The sequence below is a fragment of the Triticum aestivum genome, chromosome 6B (genome assembly GCF_018294505.1).
Source record: "Triticum aestivum cultivar Chinese Spring chromosome 6B, IWGSC CS RefSeq v2.1, whole genome shotgun sequence".
NCBI classification, from domain to species: domain Eukaryota; kingdom Viridiplantae; phylum Streptophyta; class Magnoliopsida; order Poales; family Poaceae; genus Triticum; species Triticum aestivum.
In genome coordinates, this window is record NC_057810.1 from 58,912,890 (window position 1) to 58,935,561 (window position 22,672).

The following is a 22,672-nucleotide window of genomic DNA, read 5'->3' on the forward strand; positions in this document are numbered from 1 at the left end:
CGATCCACGGGGGGTTATGCAGTGTTCTTTGGATCCAATTTGATCGCCTGGAGTGCTCGGAAACAGGCTACTGTGTCACGTAGTAGTACTGAAGCTGAGTATAAGGCTGTGGCTAATGCTACTGCAGAGATTATTTGGGTGCAGTCTTTGCTTCAGGAGTTGGGTTTGTCTCAACCGCAGCCTCCTATCCTTTGGTGTGATAACATCGGTGCTACATATCTTTCTGCAAATCCGGTATTTCATGCCCGAACGAAACACATTGAAGTTGACTATCACTTTGTACGGGAACGTGTGTCGCAGAAGCAACTCCAGATCAAGTTCACCTCTTCTAAGGATCAACTTGCAGACATCTTCACTAAGCCTTTGCCTCTACCACAGTTTGAGGCTTGTAGACGCAATCTTACCCTTTTCAGTTCTTTAGAAAGTGGCTAAGATTGAGGGAGGGTGTTAGACTATGTATAGCTTCTGTATTTGTGTACGTATATTGTACCTATTGTAACACACCCATTATATATATGAGATAAGCCACCCCTAGAGGGTTGTGCTGGTTTCCCCAAAACTTATTGTCTTACACACCTTCGTCGTACTCAACTGCCGCCATGGCTGCGCCCTCTTCTACGACTACGGATCTGCGGAATTCGTCGTATGGGACCCCATCACTGGCCGCGAGCGCCGGATGCCCGACAATGTGTTCGATAGCTGCAGCAACCATGCGGTGCTTTGCGCCGCGGGCGCCGGCTGTGACCACAGCGCCTGCAACGAGGGGGCGTTCATCATCGCTTCCGCGGGCGTCGAGTGTCATGAGTACGACTCGTTGCAGGCGGACGCTTGCTTCGTCTCCTCCGAGACCGGCGTGCTGGACGGCCCGGACGGCGTCTACCTCGACAGCAAGCGATACCGCCTAGAGGAAGGTCGGGCCGCCGTGCTTGTTGGCGGCACGCTCTACTTCGTCTGCCGGAACGCCGCCCTGCTGCGGTACCACGTTCTTGGGACGCAGGACCTGTCGGTGATCGGGCCGCCTCCCGGCAAGTTTCGCGGCAGCAGAACCATTGTCACGAGGGTGGAGAACGGCGGGCTGGGATTGGCCACCTTGCGCCGTGATGTGCTCCAGCTCTGGTCGGCTGAGACGGGTCGTGACGGAGATGTCAAATGGGCGAAGATGAACCGCATCCATCTCCGGAAGCTGATGACTTACAAGAGCCCAGCACGTTTGATTGGTTTTGTCGGAGACATCAATGTCGTTTCTGTGAGATCAGATGACCATGGCATCTTCACTATTGAGCTCAAGTCCTTGCTGACGAAGAAGGTGTGCGAGATGGACGACAAGGTCGTCGGGGATATTTTTCCTTATGTCTGCTACTCTACTCCAGCTGGTACAACTTCCTCTACTTCCTCATATATGTTTGGTTATTAATTATGAATTGCGTCTACCAATACTTCAGTTAGTGCAGGAAAAAGTCCATTTTAAACCTTGAACTCGTAGAGGTTCGGCGAAATGAACCCTCAAATCAAAATCCCGGTCGATTGCACTCTAAACTATGCAATCCCGGTCTAAATTGAACCTTCGGGTTGTTTGGATGGCCGGGATTGGTGTCATCCGCAGAGGACTCACACCTGCTCAACGCTGGGCTGGCCCGCTTTTTTTTTTTGTCAAGAAACAAAAATTCGCAAAGGCGCTACACCTTGCTCCCTGTTTAGCCGGCCCGCTTCATATTTTCCGTTAGAAAACAAAACATAAGCTCACGGTGTGGCGCTGGTGTTGTTTGATCGATGCAACGGCAATCCCTGTGTGACGCTCGTTTTTTTTTTGAGGGGTCCCTGTGCGACGCTCGTCTGCGTCAAGACAGTGTGGCTTCGCGAAGCTTCGCCTCGCAACAGCCCCGTTTGGGCCGGCCCAGACTTGTCCGCTGCTGCCTCTCTGTTTCTTCTGTTTTCTGTTTCTGTTTCTTTTCCTTTTTCTGTTTCTTTTCTTTTTTCTGTTTCTGTTTTTTCCTATATTTTTATTTTTTATTTCTATTGTTTCGATTATATTATAATATACAAAGTTCGTTGCATGTTACAAAAATGTTCATCGGTATATTAAGGAAATGTTCATGGTTCTTTACAAAAGTTCATCATCCATTACAAAACTGTTCAACATTTATTAGAAATTGTTCAATGAATATGTAATCACAGTGTTTTTGAAATTTATTAAGGTCATATTACACAAATGTTCAATGTGTATTAAAAAATTGTTCAACATATATTACATAATGTTCAATGCGTATTCAAAATTTGTTCAGAGGATATATTCGTATGTCTAAAAAAATATTCATGTTTTAAAAAAATTGTTCAGAATGTTTTTGTTCCATTTTTTGGTAACTTTTTAGAGAAATGTTTGGGATTTCAAAAAAATAGTTCTGTTTAAAAAAATCAATTTTAAAAATGTCGTGTGCTCTAATTTAAAAAATGTTTGTGTTTTCATAAAAAATCAGGAGTTTAAAAGTTATTCCCGTTAAAAATTATTTGCAAATTTTCAAAAACGTTCATGTTTTAAAATTTTGTTTGGGAGTTTTAAAAAATGTGCATGTCCCAAAAGTTTATTTGAATTTTCCAAATTTATTATGGTAAATCTGTTCACGAATTTGAAAAGTGGTCGCTTTTCATAAAACACTCAAGTTCTTTTAAAATGTTTTGCATTTGAAATTTTAAAAAATATCCGAATATTTTTTATTTAAAAAACATTCAAATCTGGTGATGATTCTTATTGTTTTGTGCTTCTGGAAAACAAGTTTGCTCACCCGCAAAAAAAGAAAAAGAAAAACAAATTTGCTTGCTAGCTCAACTGGTTGCAACCGCACCTGTAGCTGCAAGCTCGCGCGAGTTCCGCTTTTACGTACTTTTTTTTAGCAAAACAGGAAGCCCGTATTTTTTTCAGCTTATACAACCGCAACTGGTACTACTTGATTTGGTGTTGGTTCGTAACTTGTCAAGCCCGTATTTATTTTTAGCGTTACACAAGCTCGCTCGAGTTCCGCATGTGCGTACTTTTTTTTGAGCAAACAGAAAAACAAATGGGCTGGCGCCCTGGTAAACATTGGCGCTCCTTGGCCCACCAGCCAGACAAATCCCGGTTGACACTTGCCAGGGTTTAATTTAGACCGGGATTGCATAGTTTAAGGTGCAATCGACCGGGATTTTGACTTCAGGGTTCATTTCGCCGAACCTCTACGAATTTAGGGTTTAAAATGGACTTTCTCCGTTAGTGCATGAAGTTAAAAGAAGTACGTACTATAAAGAGCTTATCGTTGAACAATATTAAAAGTTTAGGGTGCTCAGTGACCGGTTTTGAAGTTGCGGATTGATTCCTAAAAGTTGTGGGTTGAAAAGTAGACTTTTCTCCCGGAAAATGGATGCACATGTGGAATATGGTTGGTCTAGTGTCCTGTTTCACTTTCACCCTAAATGAAATGGAAACTTTAGGAACTTGTTTGTGGATCTTCCAGCACATGTAAGCTTGATTGCTGAACTACAACATGGATATGATTTAAACATGTTTTCCGTTGTACCTCAGAGAACTAGTCACTCCCGCACTACTTCAGTTAGGGCAGATTAGATAATTAACATTGACATCTACAACTATATGTGGTCGAGATTCTGGGTGCACACCTAAGAGAGGTCGCTCTGACAACGAAGGTGTGCAAGATGGACAAGTCCAAGGTCCTCGACATCCGCTTACCTTACGTGTGCTTCGATACATCTGGTACGGCTTCATGTACTTCCTCATGTTTGTTTGGCTAACTGTAAAATGCGTCTAGCAATTTTACTTTTGTTAGTGCATAAGTTAAATAAAATAATACTCCCTCAAAATGACCCCGCAAAAAAAGACACGAGAATGACACCAACATGTAAAATGTCATGAGACTCACAATGAACACATGTCTCGCGAAAGAAGAGAAATTCATTTTTGAATTATATCAACTTAAAGCAACTCTAGCAGGCAAAGAGTCACCATATCGTAAGCCGTCATATCGCATATGGAGCGTGTTTCGTATGTATTTGGAGGTTGACTGGCTTATGCGCAAACACAGTCTCTCCACATGCATGCCTCCATAAATTGTCTTTCTATTTGTTCTTTCTTTTTCCGTCATTTCCTTCAAATATGTAGGGGCAATTTACCTCAACTTAATATATGTAGATAAATGTACCAACACAAAAATTATCAACTAAGTATATTAGTTATGAACCAGTAGAATACACATGCATTTATTGGCCAAAGTGCGTTGCATTACATATAATTTGCAATATACGATGTTATTAGGCAACATTTTCAAAATATGCAATGTTGTTCGACATTGCTGTTACTATCTATACTAGTCCATTGTTGGTGTCGTCTTGTCGTCATTGTCCTCCACCTGCTGCTCCTCCGAACAGAGGTCGTCGAGGCAGGCGTAGGGGTCGGAGCGACGACCGTGAACTGTGTTGCCTCCTAGTTGGTCCGAGTGGGGCCGAAGCGCTTGAGGATACACCCCTTCTCCAAGGCGACGCACATCTGCTTGGAGCTCAGAGACCCGCATCACCACCATGATTGGGTCCTCGGGCTTCGGCTCCAGCTCCTCGAATGGGGCGGTGTAGATGGAGACGTCAATAACCAAACCCTAATTACCAAAAAATGGTACAGGTAATCCGGGTACCCATAAAACCAAAATATGGGGAGGGAGATGCCTAGGATCCACTTGGAGGAGGCCCTCGGTCGCCGTCTTCACCGAATCGGGGCTCGAGGCCCTCGTCCTTGCCGTCGGGGCTGATGAGGTGACGAGCAACATGGGTGTGAGCCACGCGGTCGAGCTCCTCAAGAAGGTCGGCGTTGGTGTCATATTGTTGCCATGGGCCGAAAAAGTGCTCCTCAACCCAGCTAGCGATGGATCTAGCGCGGCAAAGGTGAGGGGTCAGGGAGGAGGTGGCCTCTATTGCCACTTGCCTATGGCGCGGGGCGGCATGGGGAAGGAAGGAGCTCTGCCCGATCCAGAAGATGGAGAGATGAGAGAAAGAGGTCGTGGGGGCATTAGGAGTGGGGTGAGGAGAGACTCTCTAGAAGTGCTATTCCGTTGACTCGATTCGGTTGTTTTTCCTAAATGGGTTGGGCCTATTTTGTGAGGTAGGGCGGCGGATGTAGGCCTAGTCCTTGCGGTGGTCGACAAACATCGGGGGTCTCCTTGACTTGTGATTTCTTGTCGAAGCTAACGAATGGCAACGATGCTCGTGGTGGTCGTTGGATCTGGCACTTTAGAGGCTTTTGCATGCGAAGGATACGACTGAGAGGTACGCTGTGACGAGAGGAAGTCAAGTGGTGGTTTGCGATGCTAGGTGGTAGTGGAGTTCACCACCGTGGAGGAATATCGTGGCCGCGACCTCGGGACATGGCCGGGAAGGGATTCCCATAGTCACCTTCCTCCATTGGCTGGCATAAGGGCTCCACGAAGGCGGTCGAGGAGAAGGTTATGTTAGTGTTGGCTTGACTTGGTAAGGCCTACAGGTGGCATTTGCTCGCCAAAGTGGTGGTGCCACCATACCCACCATTCACTTCTTGCTACTGCGGTGCATGTTGCCCGGCCCTACTGCAGGTTGCTCGCTGCTGCTGCCTGGCAGGAGAGGGAGAGAGATTTTTCTTATCTTTTATTTTCTGGGTGGGTCCCACATATAAGGAAGGGTCAAACGCTAATGTGACAGTGCTGACACCGAGCAAGTAAGCGGAAACTAGTTTCAGCCCAGGCCAGGGTTTACTCCTGAATGGTATTGAAAGTTTACGGTGCACAATAACCTTTTTTAAGTTAATGGTTGAATCCTAAACCAAATGGTAAGTTGAGGGTTGAAAAGTGGACTCTTCTCAGAAAAATGAATGCACGTGTAGGAAATTGCTGGTCTAGTGTCCTGTTTCACCCTAAATGCAATGTAAACCTTCAGAACATGTTAGTGGCTCTTCCAGCACGTGTAAGCTTGATTGCTGATGTACAACATGGTTATGCTTTATACATGTTTTCTGTTGTACCCTAGAGAATTAGTCACTCTAGTATGTAGTACTTCAGTTAGGGCAGAAGGAAATACAAAATGTTGATAAGTTACGTGACACCTACTGCTATGTGTGGTCGAGACATTGGATATACACCTAGGACGTTGGGAGGTTATTGATCTATTGTCATGCTTTCACCTTTGTTTGGCCAATCTGAATATCACAACAAAAACAGTGTTGTACTTTAGATTCCGTATGTGACTCCAGATAAGTTTGATCGCTGGCATATAGTACTACGATTATATTGGTTTATTGCTTTATTTTCAGATTGTGCTAGAGGCATACTGCCAGCACCTGTGGACCTACAAGCCATTTGACGATATGACGTGGTAAACCAGCAAATGAAATGGACGGATCTGTCATTTTGCAGTCCTGATGCTTCTCCAGGGTTTCCCTTTTGTTGATCGGTTCAACGAGTCCATCATCTTGCAGCACCGATGCTTTCTTATTTCCAGTTATTTTGTTTTCTCTTGAAAAAGATTTAGTGGGAATATTTATCTCGGTATGTAATTCAATTAAACGTTCTGCTCTCTTGAACAAGATTCGAAAAACCAAATTTCAGTTTATCACGAACACTCTAAATATGTATCACCTTTAAATGTTGGCACATAAGCTATTTTTCAGTCAACGTGTGGCGAGTCCACTTGAAACTGAATATGCACCGTTTTCTTTGAAACTGAATCACTGCGCTTGAATTTTAGTTTCATTTGGACAAGTTACCCCATGTATCATCAATTTCATCAATGATCAAGATATTAGTAACTGGTAGCTGCTCGGTCAGGTGTTGAATAGGGATAAATCAACGAATCAGCCTATAACTGAATTTATCAGTAGGTTAACTAGGGCTATGTCTTTATATTCTAGGATACATGGCAACATGCAATCTACAGAATGTCCAATATCATCCGAATTTCTTTTCAAAGATAGAGCAGCGGCGGTCGCATCACATGTAGTTGCTGGGATTGGAAAAAAGTGGCGGCGACAACACTTAAATGACTTCGATGGTGGTGCTACTCGAGAACCCGGTCTCGAGCTCTAGGGTGAAAGCCTAGGTTTGACCCGAGTTGGTTATACCTGGGAATGACAATATTTTTTACGTTGTTACCTTGTTGAAGGCATTGCTCATATATGCTTGAATTGATTCTTCAGGGTGAAACCCTATATTTTGGCCCTGGTGGTTAGATCATGCGACGATGCTTGAATGTCGCTCACTTCTTGAAGGCTTTGTTGTTGAATAAGCTCTTCGTATATGTGGTTTCATGAGATGGTTGGTGCGGTTATAGTCATTGTTGTAGTTTACCGATCACAGATCTGGCCGCTTTGGGTTCTTCTTTTTTCACTGGTAGAAAAAGGGCATAATGTGAAGCACAATAGTCCCGGTTTGTAACAAAATCGGCACTAATGTGATCATTAGTGCCGATCCAAACGGCTAGGGGGCGGAGATCATTAGTACTGGTTCGTGGCGACCCTTTAGTACCGGTTCGAGCCACGAACTGGTACTAAAGTGGCTGTTGCAGGCTGTGGTCAGGATGGGGGCCCACCAACACCTTTAGTACCAGTTCGTGCCACAAACTAGTACTAGAGGTTCCTAGTTGACAGTTTTAGTCTCACCTCGCCCTGATAACAGAGTTTTTACCACCTTAAATAAGTTGCTTCTCAAACTATCACAACCACGTGGTCTTCATTGAACTCTATGTGTAGAATTTGTGGCCGCAATATGAGTCTTCTCCGGTTCCTACCGGAGAGGACTCATATTGACAATTCAGATTGTACACAAAAAGATCATTGATGATCAATGTATTTTTGATGTATTTCTCTGTAGCAGTACCGCGTTTTGGCTGAAAGGCGGTACTGATCAATGTATTTTTATGTATATTTTTGCATGTTTACACAAGAACCGGTTCAAACTAGACAATCTCTTACGAAGTATCAAGGTTTCGGACGAAAACTCATATGTTACACCGGCTATTCAATATTTTAATAACTTAGTGGAACTCCGGACTTTTTTGCATTCAGATGCACAATTCAAATCCACGTCATCAACTTTCAACCCTTTCTGACATAATTTGCTATTTTCGATGCATTTACTGATTTTTTTTCAGTGCTAAATCAACGTGAAAGTGAAAAACACTACAAAATGAACTCTAAAAAGGTTGAAACTTGGCAAGGTATCATCATTTCACCCGCATAGCATGTGCAAAAAAGTAGAGAGGGTTACGGCAAAAACTGGATGCACTTTGTGTACAAACTGGACATTCTCTTTTGAAGTATCAGGGTTTTAGACGAAAACTCATCTGTTACACTGGCTATTCAATATTCTAATAACTTAGTACAACTCCGGACTTTTTTTGTGTTCAGATGCACAATTCAAATCCACGTCATCAACTTTCAACCCTTTCTGACATAATTTGCTATTTTCGATGCATTTACTGATTTGTTTTCCGAGCTAAATCACCATGAAAGTGAAAAGCACTACAAAATGAACTCTGAAAAGGTTGAAACTTGGCAAGGTATTATCATGTCACCCGCATAACATGTGCAAAAAAGTAGAGAGGGTTACGGCAAAAACTGGATGCACTTCGTGTAGAAACTGGACAATCTCTTTCGAAGTATCAAGGTTTCGGACAAAAATTCATCTATTACACCGGCTATTCAATATTTTAATAACTTAGTACAACTCCAGACTTTTTTTGCGTTCAGACAGACAATTTAAATCCACGTCAACAACTTTCAACCCTTTCTGACATAATTTGCTATTTTCGATGCATTTACTGATTTGTTTTCAGCGCTAAATCACCGTGAAAGTGAAAAGCACTACAAAATGAACTCTGAAAAGGTTGAAACTTGTAAAGGTATCATCATTTCACCCGCATAGCATGTGCACAAAAGTAGAGAGGGTTACGGCAAAAACTAGATGCACTTCGTGTACAAACTGGACAATCTCTTTCGAAGTATCAGGGTTTCGGACGAAAACTCATTTGTTACACCGGCTATTCAATATTTTAATAACTTAGTACAACTCCAGACTTTTTTTGCATTCAGACGCATAATTCAAATCCACGTCATCAACTTTCAACCCTTTCTGACATAATTTGCTATTTTTGATGCATTTACTAATTTGTTTTCAGTGCTAAATCACCGTGAAAGTGAAAAGCAATACAAAATGAACTCTGAAAAGGTTGAAACTTGTCAAGGTATCATCATTTCACCTGCATAGCATGTGCAAAAAAGTAGAGAGGGTTACGACAAAAACTAGATGCACTTCGTGTACAAACTGGACAATCTCTTTCGAAGTATCAGGGTTTCGGACGAAAACTCATCTATTACACTGGCTATTCAATATTTTAATAACTTAGTACAACTTCGGACTTTTTTCCGTTCAGATGCACAATTCAAATCCACGTCATCAACTTTCAACCCTTTCTGACATAATTTGCTATTTTCGATGCATTTACTGATTTGTTTTCAAAGGTAAATCACCGTGAAAGTGAAAAGCACTACAAAATAAACTCTGAAAAGGTTGAAACTTGTCAAGGTATCATCATTTCACCCGCATAGCATGTGCAAAAAAGTAGAGAGGGTTATGGCAAAAATTAGATGCACTTCATGTACAAAACTGGTCAATCTCTTTCGAAGTATCAGGGTTTCGGACGAAAACTCATCTGTTACACCGGCTATTCAATATTTTAATAACTTAGTACAACTCTGGAATTTTTTTGCATTCAGATGCATAATTCAAATCCACATCATCAACTTTCAACCCTTTCTGACATAATTTGCTATTTTCGATGCATTTACTGATTTGTTTTCAGAGCTAAATCACCTTGAAAGTGAAAAGCACTACAAAATGAACTCTGGAAAGGTTGAAACTTGGCAAGGTATCATCATTTCACCCGCATAGCATGTGCAAAAAAGTAGAGAGGGTTACGGCAAAAACTAGATGCACTTCGTGTACAAAACTGGACAATCTATTTCGAAGTATCAGGGTTTCGGATGAAAACTCATCTGTTACACCGGCTATTCAATGTTTTAATAACTTAGTACAACTCCGGACTTTTTTTTGCGTTCAGATGCACAATTCAAATCCATATCATCAACTTTCAACTCTTTCTGACATAATTTGCTATTTTCGATGCATTTACTGATTTGTTTTCAGAGCTAAATCATCGTGAAAGTGAAAAGCACTACAAAATGAACTGAAAAGTCACTACAAATATGAATATAATGATAAAACACACTAATATTAAACATAAGAAACTCTAAATACAGCAAAAAACTACTCACAAATAAATAGAAGAAAATATATAAACCACAAAAGAAAAAAACTATATGAAAAAAATTATTTTCGCGTTGCCGCCCCCGTCACCGCCCCCATCACTGTCGTCGCCGCCCCCGTCCGTGCGCCGCCTCCGTTGTCGTACGTCGTCGCACCCCTGCTGTAAGATCGATCGCATGCCTCGGCCGGCCCTGCCACTCGCTGGCGACCTCCTGCACACACACACACACACACACACACACACACAAATGTTTAATGTCAAAATGTTAGATTATATAAATGTTAGATTATATAAGAATTAGATAATGTTAGATGAGTTAGTTTTTTATACTTTTAGTTATAGATGAATTTATATTAATGTTAGATGAATTGATATATATTAAATTTAGGTATATGAGATTTGATCATCTAATTAAAATTTTAGTATATAGAACTAGCTACTTTATTTTTAGTAAGAAAATTAATAGAACTAGTTTAGTTGAATTACTTGAATTAGTTGAATTAGGAGCTATACTTTATTTAGGTATATTTCTAGTAAGTGCTTAGTTCAATTAGTTAGTTGAACTAGCTAATTGAATTAATAGAACTAGTTTAATTAGTTGAATTAATATAACTAATAAGTGTTTAATGTTTCACCTATAAACATAGGAAATATCGTCTGACGACGAAAATGATTTCATTATGTGTGAAGACTGCGAAGACCGACGCGGCCTGTGCGACAAAATTTTTCTATTTGATGATAGGCGCTTCAGCATCAAGCTGGATGAGACCTTCGAAGTGGATACAGTAAGTCACAACGACAAGTCTTTTTTTGTAATTAAGCATGACTTATATATGCTTCATTTGCTTCAACTTATTATTTTAAATTTTCACTATTCTACTAGTGTATCCCCTGCCATGCAAGAATTTTTGTCTTGGATAAGATAGGTTTCGGTACTAATAAAACTATGGAAGTAAAGAGAGTTTAATTGAAGACTGAGCATGGTTATACCTTCAACGTCAAATTATACAATCAAGAAACCTACATCCATTTTGAATGCAAAACTTGGCAAGCACTATGCAAGGCTTATGCATTTGATCCTGATATGTTTAGCACCTTTGATATTCGTCCCGAAGATGATATTGAAGGTAATAGAGACATTTGGGTCGATGTGCAGACGCCTCCAGTTCTACCATTATGTGAGTTCTCAACCATATTTATGTTCGATATTGTTTTTTCAAAAATAGCTGACAACTAATTTCTATTGAAAACTTATTTTCATTCAAGCAAACATGTCCAGCGCTTGGTAGATAGGACCGTCACTGTCCCGGGGCTGAACTAAACTGCGAGGAGATAAGTCAATATGTTTCATGGCTTGAGGATCTTGATGCTGTCAAGAGAAATTATTTTCCTAGACTTTCAAATCTTAGTACTCAAAACGTGCGACCAATAGTGTTCGTATTGAACTACGGTCACATGTATTTAGGAAAGATGGTAAGATTTTTACTATTTATCCTCAGTGCATTTTTTGCATACATTATTTTTTAAGCTAAACTTCATTGCTAAGTATGATACTATATGATGTCTCTTCAACAGGGACTCGCGATGATAGTTGTGCCTCAGTGGATCTCGACTAACGGTCGCATGTCAATTGTTAGCTTACGGCCAAGACATCCTACATTGCACACGAGTGCATTCAGCATTTCTAGAACCGAGGAATGCTTAATAGTGAAAGACTGGAGCAAAATTGTGAATGATCGCAGAGAAGTACTAGGAGGCAACAATCAGAAGCGCAACCCACGATTAGGAGACAGGTTCATCTGCATGCTCCAATATGATGAATCAGGAGAGCTACACATGGTCTATGCCATTTTACCTGACGAGAGCAGCAAGAGTGATTAGCATGCTCTTAGTACTTGTCCTCTCATGTCCGTGTTCTTCGCCCTGAAATTAATCTCAAAGAGTGATCATGTTGAACTTGATGATATCTTTCCTTCTGGTATGAGTGAATGTTTCTTCTTTAAGTTGATATTGGTGGTCATTAGATAGCGGTAATGACTATGATGATTAAATAATGATAATGACGACTATAATGATTTTTAGCTAGCTAGTATACCGTTAACTTGTTGGTGATGATATATATATGATGCCATAGTTTTTATATTAATATGATGATGATGAGTTATTATATCATTTATGAAAGAAACCGCAGATTAGTTTCAACTGTATGGATCCTAGCTAGCTAAGTGATCAAGTATATGCCATATCCATATTACTTGCTCACCTAATATAAGTGATCACGTAATATATATGGATATGGCATATATACTTTGATCACTTAGCTATAATCCATGCATGCATCCAGTTGAAACTAATTTGCGGTACTTTCACCTAATGATTTAACAACTCATTATAATGTAAAAACAATCTCTAAATTAAATTGAAAACACAAAACTAAAGGGAAAATAAAAAAATAAAACCAAAAAACCCCGAACATTTAGTACCGGTTGGTGTTACCAACCAGTACTATAGGTCTCCCCGCACCCGGCCCTGGCTCGTGCCACGTGGTGGCACTTTAGTGGCGGTTCGTGCCGAACCGGTACTAAAGGGGGGGGGGCTTTAGTCCCCACCCTTTAGTGCCGGTTACATGATACGTCTCCAACGTATCTACTTTTCCAAACACTTTTGCCCTTGTTTTGGACTCTAACTTGCATGATTTGAATGAAACTAACCCGGACTGACGTTGTTTTCAGCAGAACTACCATGATGTTGTTTTATGTGTAGAAAAGAAAAGTTCTCGGAATGTCCTGGAAATCCACTGAGGCACTTTTTCGAATTAATAAGAATTTTTGGCGAAAGAATTAATGCCAGGGGCCCCATAGCCTATCCACGAGACAGGCGCCCCCCCTAGGGCGCGGCCTCCTATCTCGTGGGCCCCCTGGACCTCCTCCGACCTCAACTCCAACTCCATATATTCCGTCTCGGGGAGAAAAAAAATCTGGGAGAAAGTTTCATCGCGTTTTACGACACGGAGCCGCCGCCAAGCCCTAATCTCTCTCGGGAGGGCTGATCTGGAGTCCATTCGGGGCTCCGGAGAGGGGGATTCGTCGCCGTCGTCATCATCAACCATCCTCCATCACCAATTTCATGATGCTCACCGCCGTGCGTGAGTAATTCCATCGTAGGCTTGCTGGACGGTGATGGGTTGGATGAGATTTACCATGTAATCAAGTTAGTTTTGTTAGGGTTTGATCCCTAGTATCCCCTATGTTCTGAGATTGATGTTGCTATGACTTTGCTATGCTTAATGCTTGTCACTAGGGCTCGAGTGCCATGATTTCAGATCTGAACCTATTATGTTTTCATGAATATATGTGTGTTCTTGATCCTATCTTGCAAGTCTATAGTCACCTATTATGTGTTATGATCCGACAACCCCGAAGTGACAATAATCGGGATACTTCTTGGTGATGACCGTAGCTTGAGGAGTTCATGTATTCACTATGTGTTAATGCTTTGGTCTGGTTCTCTATTAAAAGGAGGCCTTAATATCCCTTAGTTTTCTCTAGGACCCCGCTGCAACGGGAGGGTGTCACATCCCTAGCTTCTGGTAATGCTCTAGGCTAGCTTCATGTGTGCATCATGTCTATATTCTGAAAGTTGAAATGAGGAAATTGAAAGCCTCGGAAATCATTTTAATAAAGGGGCAAGAAACCCTAAAATTGCAATCAGTAAATCCAAAATGCCCTAGAAATAGCTCTGACAATTTTGGCAAGAGTTATAAATCAAACCAAAATTTTGGGACATTTCTAAGGAATTATTTGGGCTCTGATTTAAAATCAATATTTTATTTGAATTTGGAGTTATATTCATAATATATAATGAATATATTTTCAAATGCCCTGAGATATTTTATGTTTATGAGGAGTAGACCTTAAGTGACATAAAATTATCCAGGGGAGTTTTGGCACTATTTTCAAATTTGTTTGAATTTGAATTCAGTGGCAATTAAATAGAAAACATAATTAAATAGAAATAAAAGCAGAGAGGAGAGAAGACTTACCTGGCGCTCACCTCTCAGCCCAGCCGGCCCAGCTCCTCCAGTGGCCCAGCCCACCGCCGCTTCTCCCCCTATCGTCTTCCTTCCCCTCGCCCCGAAGCTGCTCGGTGGCGCGCGCGGCCACTTGCCCCGGCTACCTCCTCCCTCCCAGCCTGCTTGGCTCCTCCTCGACGCCCCGGTGATGCCACGCGGCCCCCTCGACCCTCTCCTACTCTCCCCGTGCCCCTCTCCTCTCTCTCCCCGAAACACTCTCCCCCTCCTCTGTTCTCCTCACCGAATGCGTCCGCCGCCGCCGATGAGAACCACCGTGGCCACCGGCCACCCCACGCCTCACCGACGCCCCAGGAAGCTCCGCCCCGACCCCCTCTTCCTCCCCACCGATCCATGGCCCTCCGGAAGCCCTGCAGCGTCGCCCTCAAGCTCGCCCCCAACCTTCGGCCGCCGGCGAACTTTCGAGGATTCGCGAGCTCCAGCCCCTCCCCGGCCTCGCCGTTGCCTCCACCAGATCCGTTGTGAGCTACTCTTCCATTCCCCCTCCTCCTCGCGCTCGTTCCCGTACTCTAGCCGCCCTTTTCACCGGAGACGATTGCTCCTCGCCGCCGGCCATGGCGTGGCCGTGGCCACAGCCACCGCAGCTCGCTCCCGAGCCCACCGGCGTGCTCACCGCAACCTTAGGAACACAAAGCACCTAACCACTCGTCCTCCCGTGCACCGCAGCGCCGGTCCCGCGAACCCCCGAGCTCCGGCCGCCGCCTCGGGCTCCACTCCGGCGAACCCCGGCCACCCCCGCACCTCCCGTTGGTTCCCCTAGATGCGCACGGGCACGGGCTACCTCCTGGTGCCCTTGGCGCGTCGATCCGTCATCTCTGGCGCAACTCCGGCGAGCCACCGCCGCTCTGGGTCGTCGCCGTCGTCCAACCGCCGGCGAATCCGACGTGGCCGGTCATTAGGGCCTAACCACCCCCCCCCCGCTAACCCAGGCCTAGGGCCACTGACCGGTGGGCCCTACCGTTTAATTAACCCGGCTAACAATTTAGTTAAGTTAATTAAACTCTATTAAATCACTATGCAGCTGACATGTGGGTCCCGAACGTCAGGTTTGACCCGGACCAGCCCCTGCTGACCTGCTGACGTCACACTGACGTCAGGCTAACGCATTAATGAATTACTGGAATTATTAATATTCAGGAAATTTCAGAAAATGCCCTAAACTTCAATAAATCATAGAAATTCAACCGTAACTCCAAATTAAATAATTTATATATGAAAAATTATCAGAAAAATTCAAGGAATCCATCTGTAACATTTTCATGCATGTTAGAACAACTTATAGCTGCTGTTTAGCACAAATCAAATAAATGGCATTTAAACTCTCACATATGGAGTTTGAATTTGAATCTTGTATTCAAACCAACCCCATTTAACTTGTTGCCAGATGCATTAGCCCAAAACACATTCATATTGCCATGTCATAGCATGCATCATATTGTGCATTGCATTGATCGTGTTTCTTCTGTGTTGCCGGTGTTGTTCTCCCTCGGTAGACGTTGTACCGACGATGTGATCGTTGACACTGATGAAGACTCAATGTTATCTTTAGAAGTGCCAGGCAAGCAAAACCCCCTTGTTCATTCCGATACAATCCCACTCTCTCGCTCCTGCTCTCTTTTACTGCATTAGGACAATACCGATTCATCTGTTACTTGCTGCGGTAGTTGAACCCCTTTATCCTCTGCATGACCTGTCATTGCCACAGTAAATAGATGAAACCCACTAGCATGAGTAGGAGTTGTTTGAGCCCTGATGTGCCTACTCATTCATGCTTGTTTGTCATGCCTGCTACTGCTTAGAGTTGAGTCAGGTCTGATTCATCGGGGATGAATCAGAGGTGTGTGAACATGTCCTACTGTGTGTGAGCTAAGTGTGTGAACACGATTTGGTAAAGGTAGCGGTGAGAGGCCATGTAGGAGTACATGGTGGGTTGTCTCATTGCAGCCGTCCTTAGGAACTGAGTTCTGTGTTTGTGATCCATGATTCAGCTACTACCATACATTGGGCCCTGAAATATGACCCCGCTCGACTTCTTATTCACCCTAGTCCTCTGTCCAGGAGTTGCAAGTAGTTTCTGGTGTTTGTAGCTATGCTGGAGGCCGTGGACAGCGCTGACCGTAGGGGTGGGCTGTGATGCGGTAGGCACGTGGCCGGTGTACCGGGCGCCCGTTTGGTGTCACGGAACCCTGTTCACATCGTTTGGGGCTGTGAGCGAAACTCCGGCCGGATCTCCTCATGGATGGAACCCGAATAGGCGATAAACCTGGACTAGAGACTTGAGTGTTTAGGTAGGTCGTGGTCTACACCCACGTCGGCTTTCGCTTGAAGTCTGCCGAGCACATGTCGTGTGCAGACGCTAAGTGGTGGAAACATGTATGAAGAAGTACACCCCTGCAGGGTTAACATCATCTATTCGAATAGCCGTGTCCGCGGTAAAGGACTTCTGGGTTGCTTATATCAGTTCATAGACAAGTGAAAGTGGATACTCTAAAATACGCAAGATAAGCGTGAGTGCTATGGATGGCGTTCTCGTAGGGAGACGGGAGCGGATCCATAGTGGTGTATTGATATGGTGAATATGTGGACTCGTGTGCGCCACCTCAAAAGAGTTACTTGCAGTCGTAGTTTAGGATAGCCACCGAGTCAAAGCTGGCTTGCTGCAGTTAAACCCCACCATCCCCTTTGTTGATAATGATGCATATGTAGTTAGTTCTGATGTAAGTCTTGCTGGGTACATTTGTACTCACGTTTGCCTATTTTATGTTTTTGCAGAGAGACTTCGGTCTCACTAGTAGTTCCCCGTGGACTTCGACGTTTAGCTTGTTACCTCAGCTACGATCTTGTGCCCTCGGCAGGATCTGGTAGATAGTCAGGCTTCTCAGCCTTTTTCATTTATAGATGTCTGTACTCAGACATGATAGCTTCCGCTTGTGCTTTGATTTGTATGCTCTGAATGTTGGGTCATGAGACCCCTGTTTGTAATATCTCGCTCCTCGGAGCCTAATGAATACTACTTGTGTCGTAGAGTCATGTTGTGATGCCATGTTGTATTTGCACATATCGAGCATATTGTGTGTATGTTATTGAAATGCTTGGTATGTGTGGGATCTGACTATCTAGTTGTTTATCCTTAGTAGCCTCTCTTACCGGGAAATGTCTCCTAGTGTTTCCACCGAGCCATGGTAGCTTGCTACTGCTCCGGAACACTTAGGCTGGCCGGCATGTGTCCTTCTTCGTTCCTGTGTCTGTCCCTTCGGGGAAATGTCACGCGATGAATACCGGAGTCCTGTTAGCCCGCTACAGCCCGGTTCACCGGAGTCCTGCTAGCCCAGTGCTACAGCCTGGATTCACTCGCTGATGACCGACACGTTCGATGCTGGGTCATGGATGCCTGTCCCTGTAAGTTTGTGCCACTTTGGGTTTACGACTAGCCATGTCAGCCCGGGCTCCTTATCATATGGATGCTAGCGACACTATCATATACGTGTGCCAAAAGACGCAAACGGTCCCGGGCAGAGTTAAGGCGACACCCGTGGAAATACCGTGCGTGAGGCTGCAAAGTGATATGAGGTGTTACATGCTAGATCGATGTGGCATTGAGTCGGGGTCCAGAGAGCGTTGGTATCAGAGCTTGACTGCTTGTAGGATTACCAAGCCAAACTGGTCGAAGTTGAGTCTATAAATTCTTTAGTTATATAAGGGAATTGATTGTGGGATGGAACGTAAGGCTCTTTTTACTCCTTGTACCTCATGGCCTTCTGATCTGAGTCATCATCTTCTCTTCTACGGGGATTAAGAACTAGGCTATCTCTTCTTTCTATTAGGATCACGTGTTACTAATCAGTAGACATATAAGATTGTTGGATTTAAGTCTCAGTTCAGTTCCTACTACTTCCGTATGTTAATTGTTGATCTCGGAACCTTGATATTGTGCTTCTGAGTGGTTATGCCACCATTTTGTAGTATGAATCAAATCTTTTCTGAGCATTTACAGCCGTTATGTTGTCCGAGTCATCCCAGGTTTCTAAATAGTCTGATGCATTTGCAAAATCCTTTCCCTCTGGTTTCGATGTTCCTTTATGCCAGCTCAATCACACTAATTGTTGAGTTGAGGTATTCTATTGCCTTGACATTTATGTTGGAATTATTATTATGACCCTAGGTGTCTCAGGGGATCATCTAGTGGTCTAGCCATGATTTGTGTCCTAGTGTGATGATTCTGGCCTTTATTCTCGAAAGCATTCCGTGATGCTACTTAGTAGTAGGTATTCTACTCCTGGGTTTTGAACCCGAGATTCACTCTACTTACCTCATGTTGATAGTGTTTGCTAGTTCCTTTAGGATATTAGTAACCTTTGCGATAGTTCTCGAGGTTCGTGGAACATCCTTCTTCCAATTACCATGAACCATTCTTGGCAGGAGTTCTTCTGAACCAAAAGATGACAACAAGAGTGCTCTCGATGAGTTCTCCATGCTATATTGTGACTCTGCCAGCTGAACCTTTCTGCATGGGTTATCCGAAAGAATTATGTTGAACTTGGTTCGACATACTAATCCATGCATCCACAACTCAGAAAGTTATATGTTCCTTTGAGTTGTCCCTCTTTAGTTGTCTACTGACCTTCGTCTATCAATTGATAGTCAAGAGTATGCGTGCGTTCGTTATCGATGCCTATTACTCTTGTGGTCCGTCAAGCCATTCTATCGCGGAATGACTAGGAGAAACAAACTCCAGTACCTCTTCCATATCCAGGATTGGGTCAAAGAAGTTGTGCTCCGCAGATCAAAATGCCAATCCAACTTTTGTTCTGTTCCACCTCGGAGTATCACCCTCTTTCATCACAAGAGTATCGTGAGAATTGCACACCCTCTTATGAATTCTTGACACAGTGATACTTCTCTCCATCATTATTCATTTCTCGGTTCCTGTGTTATTGTAACCGGAATGCCGACAAGTGAATCGTGGTGTGTGAAATCAATACTGCTAGCAACTCCATTGCTTGGTAGTTAAATGGACGATAACCTCATTCCTAGCGTGTTGATTATTGAATCGTCACCCTAAGGTTGATTGTGCTACCTAGTCCTTATTTCTGGTGCACTCTCCGATCAGTGAGTTAGGATAGTGCCAATCCTTGCTTATTTGATCATATCGTCTTGCCCTGAAAAGCAAGATTGTTCTCGAGCTTAGTAACATACCGGTGGTTCATGATATTCCAAATTTCTTCTCGGAAGTATCACCAGGTTGTCGCCTGACCGCTATGTTGATCTCGTGATCAAGTTGGGTTCTTGTGAACCACCTTCTTTCCAAAAATCGGTGTTAGATATCCCTGAGCTAGTTGGTTAAGCTAGACAACAACTTGGAGAGTTGGAAGATAAAAGCTTGCCTGACTTAGTTCGTTCCAAAGGGATATTCTTGTGTAGTGTGTGTTGAAGAAAGATGATATCTTCATCGATTGGTCCCTGTGATCAGTTGCTGGACTTATTATCTTACCCAAACCTTTGATTGAGTATGGGCTATCATCAAATCAAATCAGAACCAACGATATTCGTAATGTTGTCTTACTCGTGGTTTTTCCTCGAGCATACACCATTATATTCTTTGGTCTAACCAATGCTATCACCGTGTTCACTTAACTATGGAATTCCTTTTAAAAGGGAACCCGGATGAATTGTTGTTGAGCCCATTGACAACATCTTTATCTCCTCCATGATCTTGTTGGACAACAAGTTAGTGTTGGAAACTTTTGAAAGCATTTTCTTCATGCTAGCTCATGAAATATTTGTTTGATGAAAGGAGTGACTTCCTCCTATACACGTGCATTTGGTGAAAGTTGCCGCCGTGAATTTGAGAAAGTTAGTTTTGCTTCCTCTGGAATCATCCCAAGTGAGTCATGCATACGTGCGAAGTATTCTGTGGTCTGGAGACTTGCAACCTCCATTCTATATGTGTCCCTAGCACACCAAGCCACTGATTGATTTGTTCAAGGAGAAGAAGTTCCTTCTTAAGAGTATACCTTATGCAAGGACTTCGATATCCTCGATGATGGTTCCCCTCCTGAACTCGGTAGTGTTTTATTATAAGACTACTTTGTGGTCATGCTTGTCTGGGACAACGTGTTCACTTGTTGTAGCAGCACCAGCTCATGTTTTGGAGCTTACTATCATAGTTCATTTCCCGAGAATCTCGCAACGTCATCTCGTCGATTTGTGTTGCAAACTTTCGTTTTTCTTCCTAGACTCGATGAGTCTGGAATATCCTGACACCAACCAGATCTGAATCTCAGGCAGATATGATGGTTTGGAACATTTCCCAAAAACTATAATATCGGTCCCTCGGAAACCGGTAAAGTGGATGTCGTGGCCAACACACCCAGCCGGAAGACCTGTTATTATAATATCTTGATTGAGGAAGTTGGCCACCTCCCCATAAGGATCTCGTAGAACTTATTCTAGTAGTTGTTCCTTATGGATTTCTGTGCTCCCGAAGTCCGACCTTTTACTTGATGTTCTAGATATCAAACCATATCTATGGGTGGATTACGCTAGCACATCAAGGAGAACATTAGAAGCGGAGTGCTAAATGTCTCTCGGTCGATCATCCAGATTTTATTTGCTTGGCCTCGCTAAGGTGAAATCTGAGAAAGTGTTATCCTCCTTTGCATCTGCATCGTCCATCGCTATTCATCATGGTAGTATGTTGTGTTGTCAGCACCCTTGACGCGGTTGTTGATAAAACCTTGATGATTGTGGAAATGCTCAAGTTCTTGAGAGCACGCACAAGCGCTACGTGTTGTCATCGGCACTAACTCGGATTCCTCTTAGCTTCCTCGACAATGCTATGACGCTTTCAAACAGTGAATTCACTCTCTATTGTTGGGTTCTTCCCCCAGTTACCAGAATCATTCCCAGCATTTGCATTTTGTTCCCAGCTTGCACCGCCAATGTGCCATTCTACCATGGGTCTCTTCCATTTCCGGTGGTAAGCAAATTCATCCATTACGTTGTCTTCAACAAGGTAATCCACATCATCCAAGTCCGAGTATGCCATTCTACCGACCCCCTCCAAACGATCGCTCGAGATTTGCCTTAAGCTGGTATAAAGAGTTTCAAGGATCTTTGAATCAAAGGTAATTCTTTTTGCCACTTAAGGGGATATTTCTACGAGTCACCTTCCCTAAGGTGCATCGTTATGGTATCATGGCAACTCAAACTCCTCGCTACGTTGACAATCGTTTACCACCTTCTTAAGCGTGAAATTGTTGTCTACCTAGTGAACCTTTGTCATCTGCTTCACTCCATTCCTATGGATGTGTGCTTCGTCTCTCAGCTCAAGAGATGTTGCTATGTCTCAATCCGTGGGTTAATCCTGAGTTGTTCGACCTTCGAGAAGAACAATTCTTTTAGGGTCTTCCCTTTCCTCTCGCTGACATGATAGTTGGAGTTCTCAGAGGAAGACTTCAAGACAAAGATGGTGTTTGAATCAACGTTCATTTGAAGTGCAACCTGGATCGTGAAGATTGTGCTAGTTTGCGTTCCCCCTTCACCTTACCCTACACTTGAATCTCAGGTTGAGATTCTTGTTTAGTGGGGGGTGAGTTGTCACATCCCTAGCTTCTGGTAATGCTCTAGGCTAGCTTCATGTGTGCATCATGTCTATATTCTGAAAGTTGAAATGAGGAAATTGAAAGCCTCGGAAATCATTTTAATAAAGGGGCAAGAAACCCTAAAATTGCAATCAGTAAATCCAAAATGCCCTAGAAATAGCTCTGACAATTTTGGCAGGAGTTATAAATCAAACCAAAATTTTGGGACATTTCTAAGGAATTATTTGGGCTCTGATTTTAAATCAATATTTTATTTGAATTTGGAGTTATATTCATAATATATAATGAATATATTTTCAAATGCCTTGAGATATTTTATGTTTATGAGGAGTAGACCTTAAGTGACATAAAATTATCCAGGGGAGTTTTGGCACTGTTTTCAAATTTGTTTGAATTTGAATTCAGTGGCAATTAAATAGAAAACATAATTAAATAGAAATAAAAGCAGAGAGGAGAGAAGACTTACCTGGCGCTCACCTCTCAGCCTAGCCGGCCCAGCTCCTCCAGCGGCCCAGCCCACCGCCGCTTCTCCCCCTATCGTCTTCCTTCCCCTCGCCCCGAAGCTGCTCGGTGGCGCGCGCGGCCACGCGCCCCGGCCACCTCCTCCCTCCCAGCCTGCTTGGCTCCTCCTCGACGCCCCGGTGATGCCACG